Genomic DNA, 27,557 nt, shown 5'->3' with positions numbered 1-27,557 from the left:
TATATCCCATAATTTAAACACGCACCACAGAGTGAATTTAGTTAGGAAAACGTTTAAATGGTATTTATGTGAAAAAAATTATTCTCTAGCGCGTGTTTTAAACACAAACCAAAGACTGCATAAAATTCATTAGCCTTTTAGATGTAATGTAAGAAATAGGATGCAAACCGAAATGTTAAATAGTATTTTAATTGTTCGATGCTGCTTTAATAGCCTTAACATATATTGCAAAAATGCCGATTTTTCTCAAGCGACTATGAGACGCTTTACTTCAAAAATGTATGGATATTCGGAATGCCCTGCAGAAGTACAAGTTAATCAAAAAGCTGCATTTAGTTGCATTGAAGATTAGTTTGAGTTTGCTAACTTTTTATCTAATTTGCTTAGCTCTTGTAATATCTGATAAACTTAAGCATTCTTAACATCAACTCAACGTTTTTTTTATTAAACTAAAAAAATACACAAACAATATTATACCCCAACATAGAGCAGTGAGTGAGTTGAGTTCTAAGTGACTTAAAGCTTGTCTGATATCATTTCGTTTATAATTTTTTATGAAGTGTCTCCCCAACAACCCACATTTGAACACATGCTGTAAGAAAATGTCTTTCCAAAATTAAAAGGTAAATGTGGTTAATCCACCCAAACTTTATATTCTAGAATTTTTATCATTCATTTGAAAGAAGACCAAAATGTGCCTTTGGGTGCGATTTCGGGAAGAGACTGCGTATTTTCTCTCAGAATATCTGAATAAACTGCTGATGTGGCAACGGTCACCGCTGATTTTCAAACTTACAAAGACGAGATGACGAGTATAGGTCTTGTCAATTAAACCCAGACATAACTAAGCAAAAACAACCCTAAAAAGTTTGTAAATGGCGATTAGTCTGATTTCAGTGTATCTTATCATACCCAGAGAATTTTTGTCATTTTGTTAATTGCTTTAATAAGCCTAGTTGAAGAAGGGAAACATTTTCTTAACTTAGTAGGCCTAGCCTGTATTCAATTGATTCAGTCTGACTTGGACTAACCTGAGTTATTCTCTCAAATATATTATATAGTTCATCGATGTCTACTATGCCTCCTTAGATAGTCTTCTAAAAACTCCTAAATTATTCCCTTAATACAATATCAAACAGAACAACCTTAAACATTTATAGTAGGTCTATTATTGTTGATGAGTTCAAGTTCTTTATTATTTTTTAACCATACATATTTAAAAATATTCACATAACATGACTGGCAGGGAGATGGGCTCAAAAGCCAGGTGACAATAGAAACAGTAGGCTATAAACAAACTAACCCAGAAGAAATAGATTTCATCACTCTTCTTACACAAAAAAATAAATGCCAAAAAACATTTATTAAAACAATTGTCATTATTTATCCAATAACTAAAGGGTTGAGAGCTACTAACAAATTAATATTTATTAACTAGCAGAGTTTTGATTTTAGTTTTTAATGTTAATCGGAATAAACCCTGATAAAAAAAAGATTTGTATGTGTTCCAATAATTTATAATAATATTTCTGGGTAAAAATCAAGACCATTTGGATACAATGAAAGGCACAAGAAGATTACTTAAAGAGCAATGAGTATTATATGGTCAGACTGAGGGAGGGCCTGGAAAAAAATGATTTAAAACAATCTGGTTGCAGATCCTTTAGATAACAGACATAATAAATAATACATTGAAAAGGTAAAATTTGTTAATCCAGAATAATATTAAAGTAACAGTAAAGACTCTTAGTTGGAGATTTGCCAGAAAGAGTAACTGGGGAATAAAATAACATCTTAAGAATTCTCATTGCTTTATTTTATAACTTCACAATGGGAGAAATATGTGACTATAATGTACTCAAATAAATAATTAAACAATTATTAATATACAAATGAACAAGAGAAAAATAGGTTGATTTTAAAGCATAAAAAGCAAGGAAAAACTTAGGACAATGCATTACTGTGAATCCACATCACAACATGGATTCAGATCTGGTAGATCTTTGGACACTAACCTCATCCAAACATATGAATTAGTGACTACACTGCTTGATAAGGGTTTTCCTGTTGACATGATTCTCTTCTTGATATATCCAAAGGATTCAACAAAGTTTTTCATGAATTCCTCATAATCAGATTGAAGGCTGCAAGTGTCAATGATGGTGTTGAACAGTGGATTATGGGCTTCCTTTCTGAAAGATCACAGAGTATTAGAGTTTTTGATTCACAAGGAACTCCTTATTTCTCTTCCCCCATAACTGTATTAAGTGGTGTGCCCCAGGGCACTATTCTTGAATCAACACTTTTCAACTTCTATGTTAGTGATCTACCCACCCTTCTTTCAAATCTTATTACCCTTTACACTGATGACTCAAGACTAGTTGGAAAAGCGGCTACTCCCTTTGACCAGCAATCAATTCAAACAGATCTGACAGTCTAGGAAGATGGGCTAACATGTGGCTTCTGACTTTCTATGTTGACAAATGCCATGTAATTTATTTTGGCAAACACAACAAGCATCATAAGTATTTCGCTCAAGACAACTTCCTTTCTGCTGTTTCCAATGAAAGAGATCTTTGGGTTATTGTAGATCACCAATTAAAGTTTAGCAGCCATGCTAAGTCTGTTTTATCTTCTGCAAATAAAACCATCGGAATCATAAAAAGAACCATCTCCAGCCAACACCCTAGACTTCCTATGAAGTTATATAAGGCACTTGTACATCCATGCCTGGAGGTTGGAATGTCATTGGCAGCCCCTTTCTTCAAAAAAGATAAGAAGTTGCTCAAGGATGTCCAGCATTGTGCCACTAAGATGGTTAGCAGCATGAATAAATTTCCATACAAAGAAAGACTATGTTGTTTGAAGCTGCCAATGCTGACATACCAAAGGAAAAGGGATGACATTATTTTAACCAAAAAAATCCTCTCTAAAAACACCCTTCCCAGTCTCTTTGCACAGCTCTTGCATTCTGGTACTAGAGGACATTCATTGAAGCTCTCCATGCAGCATTCCACGAGTAGACATAGAAGCCACTTCTTCAGCCAAAGAATCATCAATATGTGGAACCAGCTCTCTGAAGAAACAGTTTCTGCTATGTCAACTGACATGTTCAAGTCCCACCTTGATAGGGAATGGTTCTGCCAGGGGTTCCTTTACAATTTGGAAGCTGCAGAGTCTAGTCTAACAGCCACAATCTACACCAAACAAATTCTTTTTTTCATGGAGCATCACAAGGATGGATAATCCTTATATCACTCCAAGCTGTGATTTAAGGTAATTACACCTATGATCCTTCCTAGCTTAAGCCTTTGGCTAGTGATATGAGCTTTCTATCTTAAATTCTGGTCAACAATGACTCCAAGATACTGAGTTGTTTGTTCAAATGTTACTTCAACCTCTTGTAACATTGGTACTGAAGCAGAAGTTCTTTATAAAACCATAAAAAGAGTCTTTGAAGTGTTGACAGCCAATTTGTTACAATGGAACTAGTGAAGTATCTTTCTCAGTGATATCTCAAGATTTGATTTTAGAGATTGATGATCTATGTTGTAAGTAGATTTGGCTGTATAATCAGCAAACAGTAAACTGAAATCCATATCAGTCCTATGGCAGGTTAGGCTTAGAGGGACATCTTTTACATAGATAAGAAATAACAATGGTCCAAGTATGGGCCCCTGAGGAACCCCCACAACATTAGATATGTTTTCCTCATCTGAAATGTAGCCATTTGCATTCAATATTTGTTTTCTATCCTAGAGTTAAGATTCAATTAGGAGACTTGCTTGTCCTCTAACACTACAATTATGTAGCTTAGATAGCAGAATTTTATGAGAAATAGTGGTTTAAGCTTTCTTTTATGTCAACAAATATTGTTGCAGGCTGTAGACTTTTATCCATGGCATAATTCAAAAAGTGGTTTAGCTTAAATATTGCATGTTCTGTAGAGTATGAAGACCTGAATCCAAATTGAAATGGGCTGAAAAAATTAGTTTTTTCAAAAAACAATTCAACCTGTTATATATATATATATACTTTTCAATAACTGCTAAAAACAGACAAAATGGAAATAGGTTGATAATTGGGTGGATCCTGCTTGTTTCTTCCTTTATGTAGTGGAATAACTTGAGCAGTTTTGATCACTTCAGGGAAAGATATATGTTTGAAGCATAGATTGACCAGATGAACCAGCACTTGAGCATAGCATACAATGGTTTGTTTCAGTAGATAAGTAGATGAGCAATCAGTTCCTTCAGAAGGTCCGTTCTTCATGATTTTTACCAGATTCTCGAGTTCCACTTCAGTCACAGGAGAGAGAAATATGGAAGAATCAACAGGATGTGATAGAAAGTTGTGAAATCCAGATTCCACATCCAAGCAGTCATTCAAATTACTGTTTACAGTGGCCTCTCCAATCCTAGCAAAGTACTGGTTCATTTCCTCAGCTACCTTGTGCTTATCATTCACTGTTGATCTATCCAATACATTCATTGATTTGGGCAGCCCTTGACTTTTGCTTTTGTTAAGACACTCCATAATTATTGTCCAGGTGTTCTTTGAAAATCCTTTAACTTCAAGAAATGGTTTCTCAAAATGAATCTTCTTTGCCCATCTTATCAGTCTTGTAAGATGGTTTTATAAGATTTGAATGTAGTTTCATTATTTGATATGGGAGAATTTATGTATTCAGGATGAAGTTGATTTTTTCCTCAATACTCTTAAGCAAGCCTCTTGTTATCTATGGCTTTACTGGCACCTGGTACTTTTTACACCTTTTCTTCACAAAAGGGCAAGTTTCATTTAAAGAATTCTGAAATGTTTCAGTAAACGACCTGGATACAAATTCAATGTCATCTGACTGTAAGCATTACAACCAATGAGTACATTGGGTATTTCTTTGTTTACAAGTTTATTGAAGCAACCTATTATGCACCCCCCCCCCCCACCCCTAAGGAAAATCTTGTATCTGCCCTGATCACAATCCCCACTCCTTAGGATCATTGGCAAAATCAGACCATTATAGTGTCTTCTGGCAGGCAAAAACTCCCATAGCAGCCCCTAAACACGTCTCTGTTGTAGTAAGACCTATCACTGATACAAATATCCTGTCCTTAGGATAAAGGTTAAGTCAGTATGATTTATCACCAGTAATCAGTTAACAAGCCTTTGACAGATGAAACAAACTTGTAAACTTAATCTTGTCCTAAAGAGTGCAAGGGTTACTTCCCAGCTAAGACTGTTTACAAGTCCTCCTCTGATTGCCCATGATTAACAACTGAAATTAATGCTCTTATAAAACAGGGCCTACAAACTCCTGATAAAGGTTTATGCAACAAAATTTTTGCTCTCTGCTGCAAAACCAAGAAGTCATTTGCAGCAAATCATGTTGATCCCTGTCTGTTTACCAACTGCCAAAAATGGCAAAATTCAGTACACAAGCTGACAGGAAAATCCTAAGACCCTCAATTTACTGATTCTCAAAGACAACAACCCTTATTTAATACATTAGAAGTGAAAAGGTTATTCCAATATGTTATATATACCACTTTCTAGTGCTTTACAAGAGAAGAACTTGCAATTGTTCTAAAAAAAATCTAGACAGTGCAGCAAGCAACCATCAGTAGAGTGCGAATTTGCTCAGTTCATATCAACTGCTCTAGTAAGTATTATTAATCTGTCCCTGGCTCTCAAGAAATTTGTAAATACTTGGAAAAAGTCATGCACTAAAATGATACCTAAGAAATTATATGTTAAATTGTGTGATGATTTGAGACCAATATTGCTTAACCCGTGTATGGCAGAAGTTAGAGAGTAATTAATTTTAAGACTACTTTAGAACAGCATAGAGCCCCATTTAGACCCTTATCAATACAGATGCCTTTGTGGCTCCAACACCTCAGTTTATCTTGTCAGGCTGTACAATGTAATTCTATTCTGGGTAGAAAAAGGAAAATTTTTTGTAGATCATGCTGCTGCTGACAAGAGAAAAGCATTTGACTTTATCAGACACCTTGTTGCTCTTGAACAATTATTTGAAATGGGTGCCAAAACTAACCTATTGCTTTTATTTGTCAACTTCCTGTCTAGCTGTTAACAGTGTGTGTACTCTTCATTTCTTCCTATTACCTGTGAGGGCCCCTCAAGGGACTGAACTTACTGGTTTAGTTTTCCTGGCTGTCATAAACTACGTTCTTTGGTCCTTTAAGGATATATACAAATTTGTAGAAGATTTATCCTTCCCACTGAAATATTTATTTGGAGGAGACTGCTGTACTTGGTGGTACCTTCTCTACTAATTGCAGATTCAACAGCCATGTGAATGAGCTAGTCTGCAAAGACTATGCTTCCCCTCCAATGCTTGTTACAATGAAAATGTTCATTTTCCTTAGGAAGTCAACAAAACTGGCCTACATTACTTATTTTCTGCCTGTACTAAAATACACATGTCCTGTCTGGGGCTCAAGTGCTCAGTTAAGCTCCAACCTAAACCAAGTTATTGAGGCCATTCAAATATGTGCTTGTAAAATTATGATCAGATATTGTTATTACCTTAATTTTGCACTTTGGAGCAAATTAGTTGCAAGAACTGTGATGCTCCATAGTTGACGATGGCAATACATCTGGTCATTGTGTTAAGGTCAAGCAACAAACCATCAGGACTAGAGAGTGCTGGAGATATGCAATTTAAGCCCACTTGGTAATAATGATCACATGGTAGACCTATCATGGTAGACACACCTGTGTGCTTCAAGAACCATTCTCTAGCAATTTAGAGTTGGCACCACTGCACAACTGCAACTTTGGATTCAGTGGGCAAGATGGTTATACTTTCTATTAAAAATCGCTGGAATAACTGGGACTTGAGTCGCTCCACAAACACCACCAAAAGATTATAATCAATTTCGGCCAATTCATTCTAATCAGCTGAAAACCCAAGTTATCATCCCTCCAAATACACTCACCAGAAGACATAACAAGTTGGAACCACTTTGTTGCTGCACAACACAGTATCAGTATTCTTTTGTTCTCTGTTTTCACAGGTCTTTTCAACAGCATAAACTAATTTAGTTTGTTCAATTTTTATGTACCTTGTAAACAATTCAGTTTTAGGGTCTTCTTAATGCCATTTTGAGTATGTGAATAGATATGTCTGTGTCTCTTACTGTCTACATGTTCTTAAGTGTCCCTCTTTAAATGAAATGAAACTGAATTTTCGTACTCTTAAATGCCTTGAAAGCGAATAATAGGCTTACAAACTTGCTGAAGTGTCAACTTCTCATTGTACTTTTAAGATAAAGGAAAATAATAATTACCATTCCTGAAACAACAGAAGATGTCATTTTTTTTCAATAGCCTAGCCAGTTTAAGGACTTAAAATGTAATTTTCTCCAGAAGGAACTACTGAATTATAGGAAAGCATCCAGTGATATATTCATATTTATTCACTTTTATACTAGCTAAATTATGTTGTAATATGCAAATTTGCCTAAAATAGTGATTGATCTCTATTGAACATCCTATTCAATATTCAATGATTTCAGACAAATGTTGTTATATTTTAGTAGATATATAGAAAATAAAGAACTTGTTTGTCTGGAAGTATTTGCTTAAATACTGCTACTACTAATAACAATTCACTGCAGCACCAAGCCGCCTGAGGCTGACACAGCTACGCACACTCCTCCATCACAATCTAATCACAGCCTCCTACTTTGCATCATCTCAGGAAATTCCCATTTCCTTTAAATCTTTCTTTATGACATCTTCCTATCCGAGACGAGAACGCCTGCTTTTGTTTAGCTCTAGACGGTTGGCCAAAAGGACAATATTTGGCAATCTGTCATCCTTTATCTGCAGAACGTGCACTAGCCATCTCAACCTTTCTTTTATTATAGCCCTAGAAAGTGTGATTGAACCACATTTTACATACAGCCTACAGTTTAAATTACTGTCAGTCATATGGGTAATTACTGTCAGTCAAATTTAGTAAATCTTCGTCTGCTTTTTGGAGCGCCCATGCTTCAGGGCCATGTTTGACCACTGTCATCACTGTACCTTCCAATATTCTAATCTTGTTTTGCAGACTTATCTTTCTTTTCTTCCTAACTTTTTTTTAACTGTGAAAAACACCCAGAGCATTGGCTATTCTACTTTTGTCATCTTCACTGCTCCCACTGTCCTTACTATTAATGCTACCAAGATAAGTGAAGCTGCCAAACTGATCAACCTTTTCGTTACCCACAGTCACCTTTTCATCTTCACTCATTCTTAGCCTTAGTGACTTAGTCTTCGTAACATTAATTTTCAAACCTATTCTAGTACCCTGAACTCGCAAAATCTCTAAAAAGTTAATTCATTTTGCTCACACTTTCATCCAATATGCTTTAATAATCAGCATAATCAAGTCCAAGAGAGTTTTCCTCCCCATTTGATTCCGTGGCCTCCCATTGCCTTTCCTGTGCTCTTTAAGACAAGGTCCATCGAAATGATCCATACAAAGGGGGATGTTTTCAAACCAATTCTAGTACCCTGAACTCGCAAAATCTCTAAAAAGTTCATTTATTTTGCTCACACTTTCATCCAATATGCTTTAATAATCAGCATAATCAAGTCCAAGAGAGTTTTTCCTCCCCATTTGATTCCGTGGCCTCCCATTGCCTTTCCTGTGCTCTTTAAGACAAGGTCCATCAAAATGATCCATACAAAGGGGGATATTTTCAAACCAATTCTAGTACCCTGAACTCGCAAAATCTCTAAAAAGTTCATTCATTTTGCTCACACTTTCATCCAATATGCTTTAATAATCAGCATATTCCAAGTCCAGGAGAGTTTTTCCTCCCCATTTGATTCCGTGGTCTCCATTGCCTTTCCTGTGCTCCTTAAGACAAGGTCCATCAAAATGATCCATACAAAGGGGGATAGAGCACAACCCTGCTTAACTCCTGATTTAATACAAAACCAGTTGTTAACCTCATTTACTACCTTAACCGCAGCAGTCTTATTCGCATACATAGCACTGATCAACAGAATCGAACAATCTCATAATCTATAGAACTGAGGACCAAAGGTGTTTGACAACTAAGGCACTTCTCAATTATTAACCTAAGAGTGAAAATTTGGTTGACACATCTTCTACCTTTTCTAAAACTGCCCTGTTCTTCTCTTATTGGTAGGCTAATTTCCCTTTTTGAAAAATCATATTCATAATCTTCAGTAGTTTATTTCTACACTCAGAGCCACCATATTTAAGAAACTCATTTACCACACTCTCAGCACCTGCAGTCTTATTATTTTTGAATCCTTCTAGCGCTGTTGTTAATTACCCCTTATGAAATCCTCTCAAAACAAAAGTTCCTTCACATCCAAGGTATTACAAACTTTTTCCTTTCCTATCTTTAACTGGGAAAAATCTGGAATGACTACTCCCTCTTAATTTATAAACATGCCAGTACAATATTTCATGATTATGCCATCTAGCTGGATCTTCCAGATCCTCGGTAACTTTATCCATGGCCTCCCCTTCACACCTCCTTAGTTCATATTTTAATGCTTTCGCCACTTTCTTTACATTCCTTTTGTTTTCATATGATCTATCACTCAGATAATTTGTATACAAATTTCTTCTCCTCTTTATTAAACAAAGCTTTTTCACTAATATTCCTAGATGGAATCTTAACTTTCTTCTCTAAGACACCATCAATAACTTCACAGATTGTTGTTCTAAATTTATTCCAACCATCTTCCACATTGTCGAATTTTAAATTTTCAACCTTAGTATGCAACTCTCCCTGGAAAGTCTATTTAAATTCTCATCCTGGAGTCTACCAACATCATAACTTCCTGGGAGGTGGTTACCCTTCCGAAATTTGCCCTTTAAATTAGCCTTAGACACTACTAGATGGGGATCTTTACTTTTAACATCAATAACAGCACTTCTGTTTACCCTAGTATCTTGCATTGATCCTGCTAGTCTTTGGTTTACTATAACATAATCAATGCGGTTTGCTGTCTTACTATCACGTGTACACCATGTCAACTTATTGGCCACTTTATGAACAACCACCATATTGGTTATAACTAGACTGTTATTCTTAGAAAATTGCAGAAGTGTGTAGCCATTACTGTTTTCTTTTCCTAGACCAAATTTACCTAGCTAGGATACCATCTATCTCTATTTCTACCAACACGGACATTAAAATCTCATAGTAAAAACACCATATTTCTACTTTGGATCCTGTCTATTTGCTCCTGTAACTGTAAGTAAAATTCTCCTAGTCACTAGTATCTCCGTCAGTCGGTTCAACATGGGTATATACTACTAAAACTGATACCCTGAACTTTTTAGTCCTAAAATGAGCAATTAGTGTTCTATTATTGATACGCTCCCAGCCTAAACCAGACTTAGCAGTTTCCTTATTCATCATGAACCCTACTCCCTGTCTATGTACCCCATCCTTCCTGTCTGAGTAAAAAAATTCTTTATCACCTAATTTCATGCTTTCTACCCCTGGGATATGATTTTCTGAAACTCCTAATAAGTCCAGTTCGATTCGTCTGAATTTGACTGTCAAAATGTCGATACAATAGTCATTTTTTAACGTCCGAACATTCCAAATTCTAATTTTCATGTTCTTTAAATTGTTGAAATTATTTTGGCCTCAGGAAAAGGAATGATCCTTGATACCAGTGCTGGACGGGGATTAACATTTCATCTCAGTTCTACACCGAAGTGCTTAAGCTGGCTTAAAACCGGACAGCAAGAAGTCCCTGAGACCTCCAGTACGAATGAAGGCTTTGTGCAATCCTGGGACCATCTTGGTCATACCATGGTTTACAACTCTTCTATCAACAAGAGTCGAAATCCTGCAAATCAGTCTCAAGCCTATTACTTCTGACTCATTATATATTCATTCCTACAGATATTATGCTACTACAGGAAGGTAACCCTTAGAAGGTAATTTACCTAAAAAGAGGTTCTTCTGCCCGAAAACATCCGTCAAAACATACCAAGCCAAGAAGAAATATCCATTAATCAGAATCCTGTTCGAATGCTGTGTCGTTTACAAGGCTGTAATTTCTTCAAGGGGTGCCACTCCTCAAGTGGGAATAGAGTTAACTGGAAGGTCCCCAGTCTTGCAGGTACCCCGAAAGGGCTGAGGCAGCCCTTTGCAGAGGCTGTTGTCCATAGATCTGGATCTTATGCCCTACTTCTATTGTCCGCCCATAGAGGATCCACCCAGAATGATGTTATATATCACCATGCAATTTAACCCATTAGTGGGAGAAGGTTTGTAAGTCATGAGACATGTAGACACGCTAGTGGGTCGCTGTTGAGTGTTCCTTTGAGTGGCCTTCTTCCTCCTCCACCTGTATTCATGGCCCCAGGCGAGGTTACCTCAGTTTCTATTATGGACCCCCACGGACTAGGCCCCTTTGGTCTGTGCCTCCTATGCAGGTACCCTACATATTTCTAGGGCATTCCCCTATCGCCACCTGTGGACACGCTGAGTGGTCTGGAGGAGGCCCCTAAAGAACAGTAGGCTCTTTTGGGGGGGAGGGGGGTAAATATCTTAAATTATGTTTGGAAAAAGCTAATGGGATGAATTCCTTTACATTATGTGGTGGCAAAATGACAAAATTACAGAGATTTAATTTAGAAATAACCAGTATTTTCATTTACCTTTCCCAACCAATCAATTAATCATATATTAATACTAAAAAAAAAAAAAAAAAAAAAAAATTACAACCGTAAAACGGTTACTTGGCCCAAGAAGCTTGGCTTGTAGTAGACCACACAAAACAATAATAAAACACTGGACTCTAAACACTTTATTTTAAATATTGTATTTAACCTTTATCCTAGGCTCTAACCTAGATGACTGTGGCTCAACATCATGACACAATTTCATCTTTTGTAGTTTTCTGAGACAAATTTTTATTTTTAAGCTGTTTATTATGTTTTATATTTAGCTTTTTAATCTTTTCTAATGACGGTTGTTAAACGCAAATAATCTCTTAAGCCACTTTGCCTTTCCATTTATAATTTAATTACGAAGTTTTTGCACTCTCTTAATTAAAAGTGAACCATTTATTATATATTTTTATTTCTTTTTAAATTCTGTTGGATTTAATAGCTGATATCTTCATTTGAGATCTACATTCCTTGGTTGAAAAGGGTTTTCCTTCTCAAAGAGGAATTCGAATTTTCAATTTCCAGTCGAATGAGCCTCCTCCAAAGCTTATTTCCATCTCACCCATATGAACATTATATGTGAACAATGGATAACTTCATCTTCAGATAAAATACTGCTTACAGAAAATATAAACCGTTACAAGTTTATTTTCTCACAAATAAAGATTCGTTTTTTTTTTTTAGGTTTTGTGGTTCGTGACCACTTAAACTGCCACATTACATATCAATTTGATGCTGGAAACTTTTTAAGTTTCATTGTTTTCAGTCAACGTTACAGGTGTTAAATCATTTCTTCCTAGACAAAAATCAATTTAAAAAGCTTTTACATGAAACTAAATTCCAATGTTAAAGCTTTGAACGAAGAGGAATTACTCCATAGGGGATAATCTCTCCGATTTTGATACTAGATAAGATATATTTCAACAACAACAAAAATCATCATAAAAAATAATAATGAATTGATATTTCCACAAGGAAGAAAAGTTAAAATTTTATTTAAAATATATGTGATGTATTTATAACATATTAAATTATTAATATAATAAATATGTTAATTATTTTGATGCCTGTATCCTAGTGCTTAGAGAATGAAAAGGATCGTCCAGTTAAGTATTGGTTTAAGGTGTCAATAACAATGGCACAATGACAATGTTTTAATTGAATTATGTCAAAATAGTTAAAGGATCGAATAACTATGTCTTTAGAAGTAACATGACCAGAGCCGTATCCAGGATTCTTTTTCATCAAAAATTTGTTTATGTTCATTTTGTTACGTTTTTACGAGTCGGAAAAACATTTAGGATGTGGTGAGAAGAATCTCAAACCCCATAGCCCCCCTGGATACAGCCTTGAACGTGACCCCCATAGCCCTTGGGAAAAGGGCTCTAAGTTGTGAACTTTGCACAGTCTTCGCGAGTGGTATTTGGTAGTGGGAAGTATAGAGATTTTTGGACAGGGGGGGGGGAATTTTGTGTGGGGGGTGAGTCTATATGGGGAGCGAAATTTTTAGGGCTGAAGTTTCCAGAAGAAATTTTACATTGGGGAGATGTGACGAAAATCCTATTCGAATTTTTTTTTTGTCTTACGTTCACTTTGCCAACTCAATTTTGCATTTGCAGATGTTCTGGAGGAACTGTCGAGGGAAAATTTTCAGCGAGTTTGGATTTCGGGAAAAAAATTCTACTGAAGGGGGGGGATTTCTGGGGTAATCGGAAAAACGATCGCACAGGAAACGATCAAAACGGAAAATTGTGTTTTTACGTAGAGTGATTTGTCATAAATACACTGCTGGAAGAATACAACGAGTCTCATTGGAGTTTAAAAATCACGAAGAAACTCAAGTTTTACTCTGGTACAAAATTCAAGGGGTATTCAGGAGGCATATGCCCTCATATTCTCCAGGTTTATAAAAATGACTTTGTTGGAATGTTCGGGTTTAAGGGTTACCAATTATCTCGACGAAAAGTAACATATTGAATATAAAGAAAAGAGTTCAGAAGTCTGTTTTAGGGGGTTTACTGCTGTAAACGATCTGTTTTAAATATTGATTAAAGGGGTTTAAGTGATTTGCGCCTATTGAACAATTTGTCTTAAATATATACCTAAACGAACACAATGGAGCCTCATTGGATTTTAAAAATACAGAAGAAATTCATGCTTTATTTAGGTATAAAATATTATTGATCGATAGATAAGTGTATTTCAAAAGCCCATGGGCCATATACACACAAAAATATAAATACATAACAAACAAGCAAGGAAATTAAACAACAGTAGGAATTACAAACACGCACAAAAACAGAATACAACGCAAAAATGCCTAATCTAACAACAAAAGAAATTAATCATATAAAACTTTTTGTTCTTATTAAGGATTTATCTATGTACACTCCCACTCGAAATTTTGTGGTTGAGTTACAATTTTGCAGAATACTTGGAAGCATCAAACTAATCCCATGGAAATAAATTCCCTGTAAATCCAAGAGCAACGGGCATTTCTGGAGAAAATGATCCAAGTCTTCATCCTCAGCTTTACAAAGGGGACAAACAAACTGCCTATCAGGACCAACTATCATTTTTTTTTTGTCAAACGTTTTTTGTCTGTTCTGGATTGAAAGGCAATTCGCCCTAAGCTTATCCAACGACGTAGAATCATGGCCGGTAAACTATATTTAAAATAAACCTCCTCTCCAAAACTAGGCTTTGCCTGATTATAATGTTGTAAAGTTGTAGAATCTAAAACCAGCCCTTGCCAATGCTGAATTTCCTGACTCTCTAATATAAATCGTACCTGTCTTTCTAAATATGTAGGTATATCACTAGAACAAAGCCCATTGTTCCATAAGTAAGGCATTCCTACTTTTTCTAGTAATGATTTAATTTGGGATGGCCACGAGGTTTTTAGACCACTTTTCAACATTTGATCATATGCCGCTCTTACTAGTCTATCTTCATTACTCTTAGTTAACTTCAACCAGAATCTAAGCATTAAAATATACCTACGTAGCTTTAAAGAAAACAGGCCTATATCACCTTTCAGAATCTGTGAATGAGTTGTCTGATATAGGCCAAACACTTTTATAGTGCTGGAGCTGAAGGGACTCCAGTTGCTGCACCGTTTCTCCACCCCATATCTCTACTCCATATTCTATCATGGGTAAAATTTTTGTATTAAATATTCTTTTATTCATTTTTAGGTTTTTAATCCCCATTATCGTCGGGTTTCTAAAAATTGCTGACATGGCCGCTCTACCTCTCTTAATTAATTCATCAACATGACTCTTTAGGCTTCCATTTTCCGATAAGATAAAGCCTAAATGTTTTATTATTTTACTTATAATTAGTTCCTTATTATTAAATTTGAATGTATATTTTTCTTCACCCCCTACACTCCTTTTTTAAATAACAACTTCGCTCTTTTCAGTATTCAGCCTTAATTTTTGTATCTGTAAATATTCTTCTATGAGATTCAAAAGTGTCTGTAGGTCTTGCACTTTATTAGCCACCAAAGCAATATCATCTGAAAATAATAACAGAGATAGTTTTTGAGTCCCTAGGCTAACTTTCGGTGCCCATCTATTCTCTAGAAAGTTAAGAATATAATTAATAAAAATATTAAACAACTTAGGTGAAAGGGTGCTGCCCTGTTTTACTCCCCGCTTAATATCAAAAAGCTTTGAAAACCTATTACCAACTTGTATGATTCCACTCACACAAGTATACATGCTCATTATCAATCTAACAAATGAATGGGGAAGGCCAAAATTTAGCATGGCATCATTCAATAACTCTCTGTCTACACTATCGAAAGCTTTATGGAGATCCAGAAATCCCACATAAAGAAAAGTTTTTCCCTTTCCATATCTATCTATTAATGCCTTTAAAATAAACACACTCTCTGTCGTCCCCTATCCTGTCCTTAAACCTCCTTGTTCCTCATGTATTAAATTATTTTTATTTAACCAATTGGAAAGCCAGGTATCTAAGATTTTCTCCAATACCTTACTTAAAGCAGGGACAAGCGCAATTAAACGATAATTTTCGTGAGCCTTCCGGTTTCCTCTCTTAAAAAGTGGTATAAACAATGATGTTTTCCAAGTGCTTGGCCATTGCCCAGACGTTAACACCTTATTACAAAGAAGAACAGTTATTGGCATTAAAATGGAAAGAAAATTCATAAATAAGTTTATTGGTATACCATCGACACCCGCAGCAGTACCACCTTTCAAATTCTCAAATATCGACTTAATCTTTTGGCCATTCACATCACCCACTAAATCGTACTCATGTTCCCTCATAGGATAAATAACCATCTCTGGGGTATGCACAGTCACAAATAAATCTTAAAACTCTATGCTAAAATAACTATTTGAAATTATAGAAGCTTTTTTTGCGTAAGGCCCCTAAATTTATTTTGTTAGAGAAGTCCCTTCAAAGTGACACTGTAATCTCCCATCATATGAGCATCCTGTCTGTCCTGTTAGCGACAGTGATTTTTTTTAATGAAGTTTGCTGTAACATTCTCTTTTCAAACTTAAACAATAAACTGTCACCATTTAAGCAATTGACTTTTCTTGGTAGTGTTTCCCATAGTCTTTGTGCAGTCGCTCACCCTGCTCGTCAATAATATCCTTAAATTTGTGGAAATAGCTATTAATTTAGCCATTAAATAGCCATTATGGTTATTGAAATGGTGAACAAAGCTGCTCTTGAAAATTAGTATGATTGCTCTTAATAGAGTGGTCTAAAACTTTGATTATATGTATCCGATTTGAAACTCTACTTAGCTATTGATAAGGTAACAAAATCAGTTCATCATCTGCTCTTGCGAGACAAACAAGCGAATTGTCATTGAAAAACATCGGTACTGTCTCTTTTTGGGGACCATGGAATAGCTCACATGAAATGGAACATCTCACTGAAATTAGGCTTGATGTTTGACTATGTCTCACAAACATCGATCATTGTAGAGGAGAGGGCCACCCATAAAGGATGGGGGGAGGCTATTTTCATCCAGTCTCTGTTCAACATGCCTCGAAAGTTACAACCTAATATACAAAACCGTTACTCAGATGTTGCTAATATTCCCAAACAGCCACTACATAGTTTGTTTTGATTGTTCTCGGATCCCCCTCAGCATTTCCTTAAAGTTATATCTTAATACTCAAAGCTTTACCGAATATCTAGGATCGAACATTTCCTCTTTTCTTAGTAGAAACTCATCAAACAGTTCGGTGGTAACGAACTGTAGTAAGGAGCGACCCGGCTCAATAGTAATCGAAACTCTAAAAAAGGCACCCAAAAAAACTCCAAAGGCACCGGATCAAAATTCTGAGATAGTCATTTTATTCACCATAGTCGAAAAACCTAATAAATATGTCTTTGGGGACGACTTACTCCCCCACAGTCCCCGTGGGAGGGGCTGAAAGTTACAAGCTTTGACCGTTGTTTACATATACTAATGTCTATTGGGAAGTGTACAGACGTTTTCAGGGGGATTTTTTTTGGTTTGGGGGGAGGATATAAGTTGAGGGGAGAGGTTACGTGGGAGGAATTTGTCATGGGGGAAGATAATTTCAATGAAGGGGGTGCAGGACTTTCTAGTATTATTTAATACTATTTTATTATTATTATTTTATCCGCAACAGCGGAAAAAAGAAGTACTCGGTAGAAAATGCCAATTTTGTCTTAGGACTTAAGCCTTGAACACACGTAGCCTTTTTCGGTCACTCCTTTTAGCAGCTCCGTGGCCAAACAATAGCGGCACGAAAAAAGCCCTGAGCGCAAATCATAGACATTGACACCATTTGTCAACTGTAGCTTATCAATAGTTGCGTGATTGATCTCAGCTTAGTATTTGGATCTTTTATTATCATTGTTCAGTTCTTTTATAATTAAAATTTATGTTATTCTTAAATATTAATTTCATCAGAACATTTTATTTTAATTTTTTTTATTCTTAAATGTTTACCTAATATTATTTTTATTATTCAGGCCTTTTGATTTTCATTCTGAAAAGAAGGAAACGATTCATGATTATGTTTTTTATGATAACGATGAAACTTGGCTGGGTTTTTGCTAATCAGCACCGTAAACTAGAAAATATTTCAAGCTCAAATCGACTCTCTTTTATTTGTAAATTGTCACCAATTTACCCAATCAGTGCCGAAAAAAGCTAAGCATGTTCTACGCTTTAGACTGGGTAACATTGCTATGGGTCATATATTCTTGAAGACTTATTTGTAGGAACAGTTTGATATTGACTCTTGGAAATGAGTAAAAGGCCTGCCAACTGTAGGGTTTTAAGCAATGACATTATGGGTAAAGCTTATATTTCAGTAACTAAACAAAATTTTCCAAGCCAACTGTTTTCAGCTTCGAGAATTTGCTTAATGAGTAGCATACAGCTGTAAAAGCTAACAGAATAAGCTAATAGTTGTATTTTGCTTTTTTTTTTTACCATGAAAGTCTAGCCTACTATTGCCTAAAATCGCAAAATACACTTCAAATAGAGTTGCATCAGAAAAAAAAACTTTGGAAGTTTGGCACCTTCTTAAAATAAGAAACTAATCAAATCTCTCATGCTTTTGCCTGCTAAAGGATTTGGACTTGTAATATTAACTGTGTTAAGATGAGCTAAAAGCTATGGTTACCATGGATGAATGGCATTAGTACTGATTAATCATTGTAGATTTTTTATTTCCAGAGACTTTTGCCGCTACTCTCTTGACTGAAATCTGAGTGCTGTATCCAAGTGTTGATCATAGTATTATTCCTTTCATCAGTTGCAACAACTCTATTCCAGGATCTTTCATGACCTTGTCTCAAGTTTCTAATATGGCTGAACTCATCGCAATTTCCGAGGGTACTTTTATTTAAAAAGGTAAGTTATATAGTTAAATTCTTTGTTACAATAAAAGGAAAGCTGTTTTACTCTAGAAAATAATTTTCACTTTTTATCTTTTATCTTTTGGAAAAACAAAAAAGTGTATATGTATATATGCTTAGATCTAACCATTAAGAGCTGAGGGCTGATAAAAGTGGATATTTATTGTAACATTAACTCCATTGTTTTCTATAAACTCAATTTATTAGTCATAGCTATTAAGTTTTGGGAGATAATTAATCATCTGGCAGGAATAATTTTGTCTTACTCTCTCTCTTGTCTAGGTATGATGAGTAAAATGTTTTCACCAAAGCAGAGTATTAATAGGGATTTATTTTATGATGTTATAATAAATTTTTTTTATAAGATTTTTTTATAAATGTATCTATATACATTCAATATATATAAATTCAATATAACTGATATTGAATTTAGATGAGAATCTTAAGTTACAAAACATATAAGTGAGGTTAAAGTTAGTTGAATTCATAACTTTGGCTAAACTTTGGCAAGCTACAGTTTGTTTTCTGTACGTTTTGAGAACTAATCCACTTGAAGCAGAAAACTCCAATCAGTTGGCATTTTAGGTATTTTTAATTGTGTAAAAAAAATGTCTGTTTCTGTGACAAAAAAGTGTTTAATTTTTGGCTGTATTTAATTATTGAATATTCAAATTTTTTCTTGTTCAATTAATTATTGTTAATTTACCCTATTCCAGGATTATCCATTTTTAATGAATTTCCATGAATTTTGCTGAACGTTTAAGGTTGCTTTTGCTTTACTAAAAGTAGATTGTAAAAACGATTTATTAAATTGTTTAATTTGATCCAGGTCTGTTTAGTTTAAATTTTCTTTTAGAAATTGATGGTGCTATACCAGATGATAGTGAGAAGTCCTTTCACATTCCAAACCATTTTTTCTCACCAAAACGTGAAGATGCTCTTTTGCTTACTTTACCCAATATTTCAGGACCATGCGAATTTGAATATGACAAAATGGAATCAGAATCCAAATGTTTTGACAATAAAGGTACATCTCAAATATTTATTTTTGTAGAATCAAATGTATTCGATAATATTTTATTTGACAAAAATAGGACAAAGGGACTTAATCTTAAGATGAAAGCTGTTATTTCGTATTCCAATGTGCAGATGTTTGCCAAACTGGTTTTGTGTTCTTTAGTGACGTAAATGGTAAAATTGGTCACAGTAAAACTTGTTATTTTTACCGTAATTTTTACAGACCCCTGTAAAATTTGTATTTTATCTGTTTTACCTATATAACAATTTTACCGGTATTTCACGTGTTTTAGCGGTATTTTATGTAATTTACCGATATTCTACATATTTTACCGATCTTTTATATATTTTACCGATCTTTTATATATTTTATTACGCCTAGTATTTATCATGGTGCAAATCTTCCCAAAGACTGGGAGAAACAGGTTTGGATATGGAATTGTACAAAAATTTTACTAGAGACACAGCAGGTTAATAAAAAGTTACTTAATAATTAATAATAATAATTTATTTGTTGCCCGCTTATTTTGACAATTTAAGCGGAGTAAAAATGCTAAGGAAAGAAAAACAAAATAACTCAGACAATACAATCAATACAGTCTAATCAAAGGGTGGTAAGGACCCAAGCGTTGACAGGCCTCAGCACCTAATCTAGCATAGTTTTTTATAAACAAAATAATATCAGCGGCACAATGTTTTTTAATAATCTTCTGATTTCTATAAGAACGTGGCAGCTACAATAAGTATTTGCAATAATGAAAATACAGAACTCTTATACTTTGCAAATCTTGATTATTAAAAAACGGGCGCAAACCGGAAAGAAAACAACATAGAGTGATCGCAGTATATAGAATAAAGTTTAGATAAAGCCTTTCGTGAAAATATGTCTCGGTTGGGGACATTTTTCGTGTACCAAATTTCAAGTTTACTATCATTAAGCCCACAAGATCGAAAAGCTGATAAAGATGAACAAATACTAATACCAGGCCACCGAATCGAAGAAACGAGCTTAGCTGAATAAGAACTGCAAGCAAGATCACTACTTTGATGTTGAGTATTAAAATTAAATATTCATATTTTTCAGTATTAAGTTTGAGGCCGATTTCCCCAAAAGACTTAGAAACAAGATGGCTTGACTTAATTTGGCTAGATTTAGTGCGGCTGATCAATAGTAAATCATCTGCATATGCAATATACGAAAGATCATTTAGGCCTAAAAAACATGATGGGTTAATACGTGGCAAAACAGAATAAAGACAAACATTAAAAAGATAAGGGGATAGGACTCTTCCTTGCCTAAGACCAGAACGAATAGGGGTATTACTAACGTAGGTGTCACCTGACTTGTATTCATTAGTTTCGTTGTGAAGTGTTTATGATTGAGTGATAAACTGGGGTATGACTAGGCCTTCTCTAACAACATATCACCTTATTTACATTTGCTTATTCTCTTTTACTAAGCAGTTCAAGTAATCTTTCCACAAATAAATTACAGAAAGTAACATAATTGTGCCTGTGGGTCTGTAGCAATATGCCTGGATTAAAGCTTAAAATAGATGTAGCTGTTGTTGGTGCCAATTTGGTAAATCCTTGTCGATTTGCCAAGAATACGGTGCCAATTTGAGCTTTAAAAAATTATAGTTTTGGTGCTGACTTGCAAAAAACGGCATTGAATTCCATTATGATTATAAAAAAAAAGTAATTTTAAATCGCTCTTCTCTTCAGCATGAAAACTAAATGATGTGAATAATAATACTTAAATATTTAATAACGAAAGAATCTAAATTTCAATCAAAATTTTTTAGTGGAATAAATATTTGAAAAATAATATAAATTTTATTTTTGTTTATACCACAAAATTCCCTTATTTAAAATCCCCTTATTAATATCTTTTATATTCCTTATATAAAATTGCCTTATTCCCTTATTTACATTTTTGCTTATTCCACAAAAAAAATACAAAAAGGAATATAATTTCACCTGTGGGTCTGTAGAAATATTACCTGGTTTAAAGCGTAAAACAGATGTAGCTTTTTTCGGTGCCGATTTGGTAAATCCGCGTCGATTTACAAAGAATACGCCAAATTAAGCTTTAAAACATTCGTAGTTTTAGTGCTGATTTGCAAAAAAAAAAAGCGGCACCGAATCTCATCATGATTAATATTAAAAAAGTAATTCTTAATCGCTTCCTCTCTTCAGCATGAAAATTAAACGATGTGAATAATAATAATACTTAAATATTTAATAATGAAAGAATTTAAATTTTGATCAAAACATTTTAATGGAATAAATATTTGAGAAAAATATAAATTTTAAGAATAAAATAAATTAACATTTGACAAATGGTGTCCGTGTCCATGATTTTTAGCCTCGAAAATGTCGTGCAAAGGGCATTTTTTTGTACTGCTATTCATTTGCCCTCTCAGCTGCTGAAAGGTGTGCCAGTAAAGGCTATGTGTGCTCTAGACTTTAAGGCCCAAGACAAAATTGGTGTTTTACTCAGCATTTTTTTCCGTTGCCACTCTAGTGGGGACACACAAGGGGGTAAACATTATACCAATGCAACGTCAATCGATCATAATAGTTCGTAAATATTTTTGTGTTTTCTATGAAGACAATTGAAAAAAAGACAATCCCCCCTAAATATTGAAAAATACATAGTATTTTCCTGCTCTGTATTCGCAAGAATTAATTGTACACTTAAAGACTGTAGATTATCTTTAACCGCACTCATAGTTTTATTTCAGGAAATATACCAACATTTTAAAATTATAATCTCTACTTTGATGCACTATATTGCTCTGATATGTTTTGTTAATTAAAACAGGCTTTTTAGCCTGGATATACACTTGATGTGTTTTACCTAGCGTTTCTAAGAGGTGTATAGAAAAGTGTTGCGACAGACACATTGGGCAGTATTAATCAAATTAATGTGCCGTAAACTCAATAGAATTTTAACAAAAATTTAATTCATCTACGTTAAGATAATTTCTACATATTGGTTTTTATGGCACTTGGTATTAATCAAGTGACACATAGGGATCGCAAATTCTGGCGGTCTGTCTGTCTGTCGGGCTGTCCTGGTTTTGCTACTTCAGGCTGTCCAGGCAAGCTAGTACGATGAAACTTGGCAGGCGTATCAGAGACCGGACCAGATCAAATTAGAAATAGTCGTTTTCCCGATTTGACATTTTAGGAGGGGGGGAGAGTGGAGGCCGGTTAATTCGGAAAATGAGGTATTTTTAACTTACGAGTGAGTGATCGGATCTTAATGAAATTTGAATTTTGGAAGGGTAACGTGTCTCAGAGCTCTTATTTTAAATCCCGACTCGATCCGGTTACATTGGAGGGAATTGAGGGGGGGGACCTAAAATCTTGAAAAACACTTAGAGTGGAGGGATCGGGATGAAACTTGGTGGGAAAAATAAGCACAAGTCCTAGATACGGGATTGACATAACCGGTACGGATCCGCTCTCTTTGGGGGATTTGGTTGGGTTTAATTCTGAACAAATTAGAAAAATTAGGAAAGTAAAACAGTTCAAAATAGGGATGATACCTTTTTATTGACAGTGAAATATAAAATTATTTAACTGGATATTTCGAACACATATACAGTGTTCATCATCAGCAGTAAAACTAAAAGACATGAATAAAAATAATTAGTTCATATGTAATATAAATATAATATAATATAATATAAATATAATATAAATATAATATAATTAGTTCTATATGTAATTAGTTTATTAGGTATAAATTTTGTTTATTTTTATTCATGTCTTTTAGTTTTACTGCTGATGATGAACACTGTATATGTGTTCGAAATATCCAGTTAAATAATTTTATATTTCACTGTCAATAAAAAGGTATCATCCCTATTTTGAACTGTTTTACTTTCGTCATGGAAAGGCAGTGTGGTCTTCGAAGTTATCTAGAAAAATTAGGTATTTTTAACTTATGAAGGAGTGATCGGATCTTAATGAAATTTGAAGTTTGGAAGGATATTGTGTCTCGGAGCTCTTATTTTAAAGTCTGCCTGGATACGGTGACATTGGGGGGAATTGAGGGGGGAACCTAAAATCTTGGAAAACGCTTAGAGTGGAGGGATCGGGATGAAACTTGGTGGGAAAAATAAACACAAGTCCTAGATATGTGATTGATATAACTGGGACGGATCGTCTCTCTTTGCGGGAGTGGGGGGGCTGTTGATTCTGAAAAATTAGAAAAATGAGGTATTTTAACTTACAAAGGAGTGATCGGATCTTAATGAAATTTGATGTTTGGAAGGATATCATGTCTCAGAGCTTTTATATTAAATTTCAACCTTATCTGGTGAAGGGGATGTCTGGGGGGGAACCTAAACTCTTGTAAAATGTTTAGACTGGAGGGATCGGGATGAAACTTGGTGGGAAAAATAAGCACAAAGTCCTAGATACGGGATTGACATAACTGGAACAGATCTGCTCTCTTTGGGGGAGTTGGGTTGGGAGGTTAATTCTTTAAATTAGAAAAAATGAGGTATTTTTCACTTGCGAAAGAGTGATCATATCTTAATGAAATTTCATATTTAGAAGGACCTCGAAACTTAGATCTCCTGTTTTTATCCCGACTGGGGCCAGTGTGATTAGGGGGGGGGCGAAAATCTTGGAAAACGCTTAAAGCGGAGAGATCAGGATGAAACTTGGTGGAAAGAATAAGCACAAGTCCAAGATAGGTGACTGACATAACTGGACCGGACCGGCTCTCCTTGGTGGAGTTGGAAATCTTGGAAAACGCTTAGAGTGGAGATATCGGGATGAAATTTGATGTGAAGAATAAGCACAAGTTATAGATACGAGATTGACATAATTGGTACGGATTTGTTCTTTTTGGGGGAGCTGGGGGTTGTTCATTTGGAAAAGTTAGAAAAATTGAGGTATTTTTAACTTAAGAACGGGTGACCGGATCTTAATGAAATTTGATATTTAGAAGGAACTCATGTCTCAGAGCTCTTATTTCAAATTCCGATAAGATCTGGTTACATTGGGGGGAGCTGGAGGGGGAAACGAGAAATCTTGGAAAATGCTTATAAATATCGTAGATACGTGACTGACGTAACCAGACTGGATCCCCTCACTTTGGGGGAGTTAGATGGTGGGGTTCAGTGCTTTGGCGAGTTTGGTGCTTCTGGACGTGCTAGGACGTTGAAAATTGGCAGGCGTGTCAGGGAGCTGTACAAATTGACTTGATAAAGTCGTTTTCCCCGATTCGAACATCTGGGGGGCTGAAGGGAGAGGAAAAATTTGAAAAATTAAGGTATTTTTAACTTGCGAGTGGGTGATCGGATCTTAATGAATTTTGATATTTAGAAGGATCTCGTGACTCAGAGCTCTTATTTTAAATCCTGACCAGCATTAAGCCTCTGTTTTTACTTTTAAAGCCATCTATTGATTCTTAGAATTTTGCTAGAGCTCATACCTTATGAGCTCTTGGTTCTTCCGACCTCGTCATAAGTGCCATATGAGCTCTTAGCTCTTGTTAAAATGGAGGAGGGGTATCACCTTTTAAGCCTAGCAAAATCAAATATTAAAAATCCTCAAGTAGCGATGGCTAATTGAAGAAAAAGCCAAGACAGTGTGATAGTCTGAATGACAGGCAAAGCTTGCATGGGCCTTTTCAGAATTATATAGGAATGTTGTAATTTCACTTGTTGATATATAGTCTATGATATATTCACCTAGCCTATACTAGGGAATCATGGAATAAGGATTCAATGAATTTCTATTAGCTATGCAAAGGCAATTAGAAATCCCAAATAAAAGCAGGTTTTCAAAGATTAATGACAGACCATGCTCACATGACTTTGAAGACAATTGGGTAATTAAGATTTTTCTTATTATATGAGCTATGTTTACTGGATTTGCAATGGAGATGATCGAAATTTTTGGATTGACTCATGACGGACAATGTCAACTGGACTTGTATGTAAAACTGGGGACGGAATTTGCTTGGACTCAGTGGCTAAGAAGTGACCTAAGCCTAAAAGGTTTCCCCGCTTTGAGTCTCAGGATGACTGTCGTATTTTTGGACACATGACCGACAAGTCCATTGGACTTGCAGGCGAACGGGGACACATGATTTTGAGACTTCAGTAAATATTTTTTTTGTTTGAATTGTATTTAATTTATGAAATATTCAAGTTTCTTTCTTATTCAATTAATTATTGTTAATTTACCCTAATCCTGGACCTTGTACTTTAATGTATTTCCATGAATTTTGTTGAACGTTTCAGGTTTTCTGTTGCTTTATAAACAGCAGATTTTCAAAACAATTTGTGAAAAAAACTTCAAATATACCTGTTTTAATGTATATATGTATCTACAATATGCTTGTAACGTCAATATACATGTAACTAAAAGGAAAACCAGTTGGATTTACTTAGTAACCTTTATTGTTGAATGTCTACTATGTCTGTTGAATTTAAATTTTAATTTAGAAATTGATGATGCTTTACCAGGTGAAAGTTAGAAGCCCTTCCACCTTCCAAATCAATTTTTGTCTCCGAAACGTGAAGATATTCCTTTTCCCACTATAGGCCTACCTAGCATTTCAGGACCATGTAAATTTCAATATGAAATCCAGGAATCAGGACCCACATGTTCTGAAAATGAAGGTATATCTCAAACATTTGGTTTTGTGTGAATTAAACGTATTGGATAACATCGGGGCGGACTAAAATAAGACAAAAGGACTTAATCTTAAGATGGAAGTTGTTTATATTATTCTAATGCACAGGTGTTTGCCAAACCGTTTTTGTGGTTTTACATGAAAGCTTTTAAACATTCACTTCAAAGCAGTTTGGCGAATATTGTTTTTCAAAATACTTCACAATCAGCCCTTAAGCTGTAGATTTCCATAAAGTTTTTACTATCCACTTTTATACTGAATATATTTCTTTATAAATTAAGATATAAATCTATCTGTTATTTTGATTTCAAGCTGAATTGAAACAATCAGAAAATTAGCTGTTATAAACTGAACTGCCTACCAGCAATTTTTAATATTTAATATTAATTTACTAAAAAAATACCGTCAAATGAAAATACGCAGCTGGAAGAATAAAACGAGTCCTGTAGGATTTGAAAAATCACACAGAAAATTGAGTTTTACTCTGGTTTAAAATTCAATTGGTATTCAGCAAGAACATTCCATGTTCTCCAGGTTTAAAAAAATAACTTCCTTGGAATGTTTGGCTAAGAGAGGTACCAATGAACTTGAAGAAAAGTCACATATAGAAAAATCAGAAAAGAGCTGAAAAACGCTTTTTGGGGGTTTACTGCTGTAAACGATCTGTTTTAAATATAAATTAAAGGGGTTCAAGTGATTTGAAACTTTTTTAAAAATTTGATTTGAATTTTTTTTTTCGATATTAATGGGGAATTCACCCCATGTACCCCCCTCCCCCCGAATTATAAAGAAAACTTCTTTTGAATATTTACACTATTAGAGGTCCTGAACCGTAGTTTTTCTTATGGATGTTCATGGAGCATTTATCCCAAGTACCCCCCCTCCCCCCCCCGGGCTATAAAGAAAGCTTCGCTGGAATATTTATGCTTTGAGAGGTCCTGAACCGTAGTTGCCGAAGACGTTGATGGCAGAACCGACTTAGCAACAATATTATGAAAACTGTAGACTCTTGAAACTTGTTTGAATCGTCACGGGTTTAAACTTCCAATTAGATTAATTTATTCTATGCATCTATGCTTAACTTCAAGAATTCTGTTGCTTTGTTGTTACTCTAAATTTATCCGTTGCTTTTCGTGATCCAATTTAAACAAATAAAAACGGAGAAACGGGTGCAATATTTTAATATTACAACTTGTGTGGTCTACGAAATTCTTTTTGTTTTTCTTTATCATACTACTTAAGATTAACGCTTCTAAAAGTAAAAGAAAGGTACATTAGTCAGCAGAACTGTAT

The 27,557-nt window shown here is 34.9% G+C and overlaps 1 long non-coding RNA gene across 1 annotated transcript; it reads left to right on the top strand.

The window, feature by feature from the left end:
• Window positions 1-772: 772 nt before the first annotated feature.
• LOC136042490 (uncharacterized) lies at window positions 773-27,038 on the top strand. Its single transcript, XR_010621332.1, has 4 exons — window positions 773-867; window positions 18,399-18,575; window positions 19,437-19,607; window positions 25,483-27,038. It is a non-coding gene; the product is annotated as an uncharacterized LOC136042490 (long non-coding RNA).
• Window positions 27,039-27,557: the final 519 nt, after the last annotated feature.

Source organism: Artemia franciscana, unplaced genomic scaffold (assembly GCF_032884065.1).
Source record: "Artemia franciscana unplaced genomic scaffold, ASM3288406v1 Scaffold_1368, whole genome shotgun sequence".
NCBI classification, from domain to species: domain Eukaryota; kingdom Metazoa; phylum Arthropoda; class Branchiopoda; order Anostraca; family Artemiidae; genus Artemia; species Artemia franciscana.
This window is presented reverse-complemented; position numbering and strand designations above follow the sequence as displayed.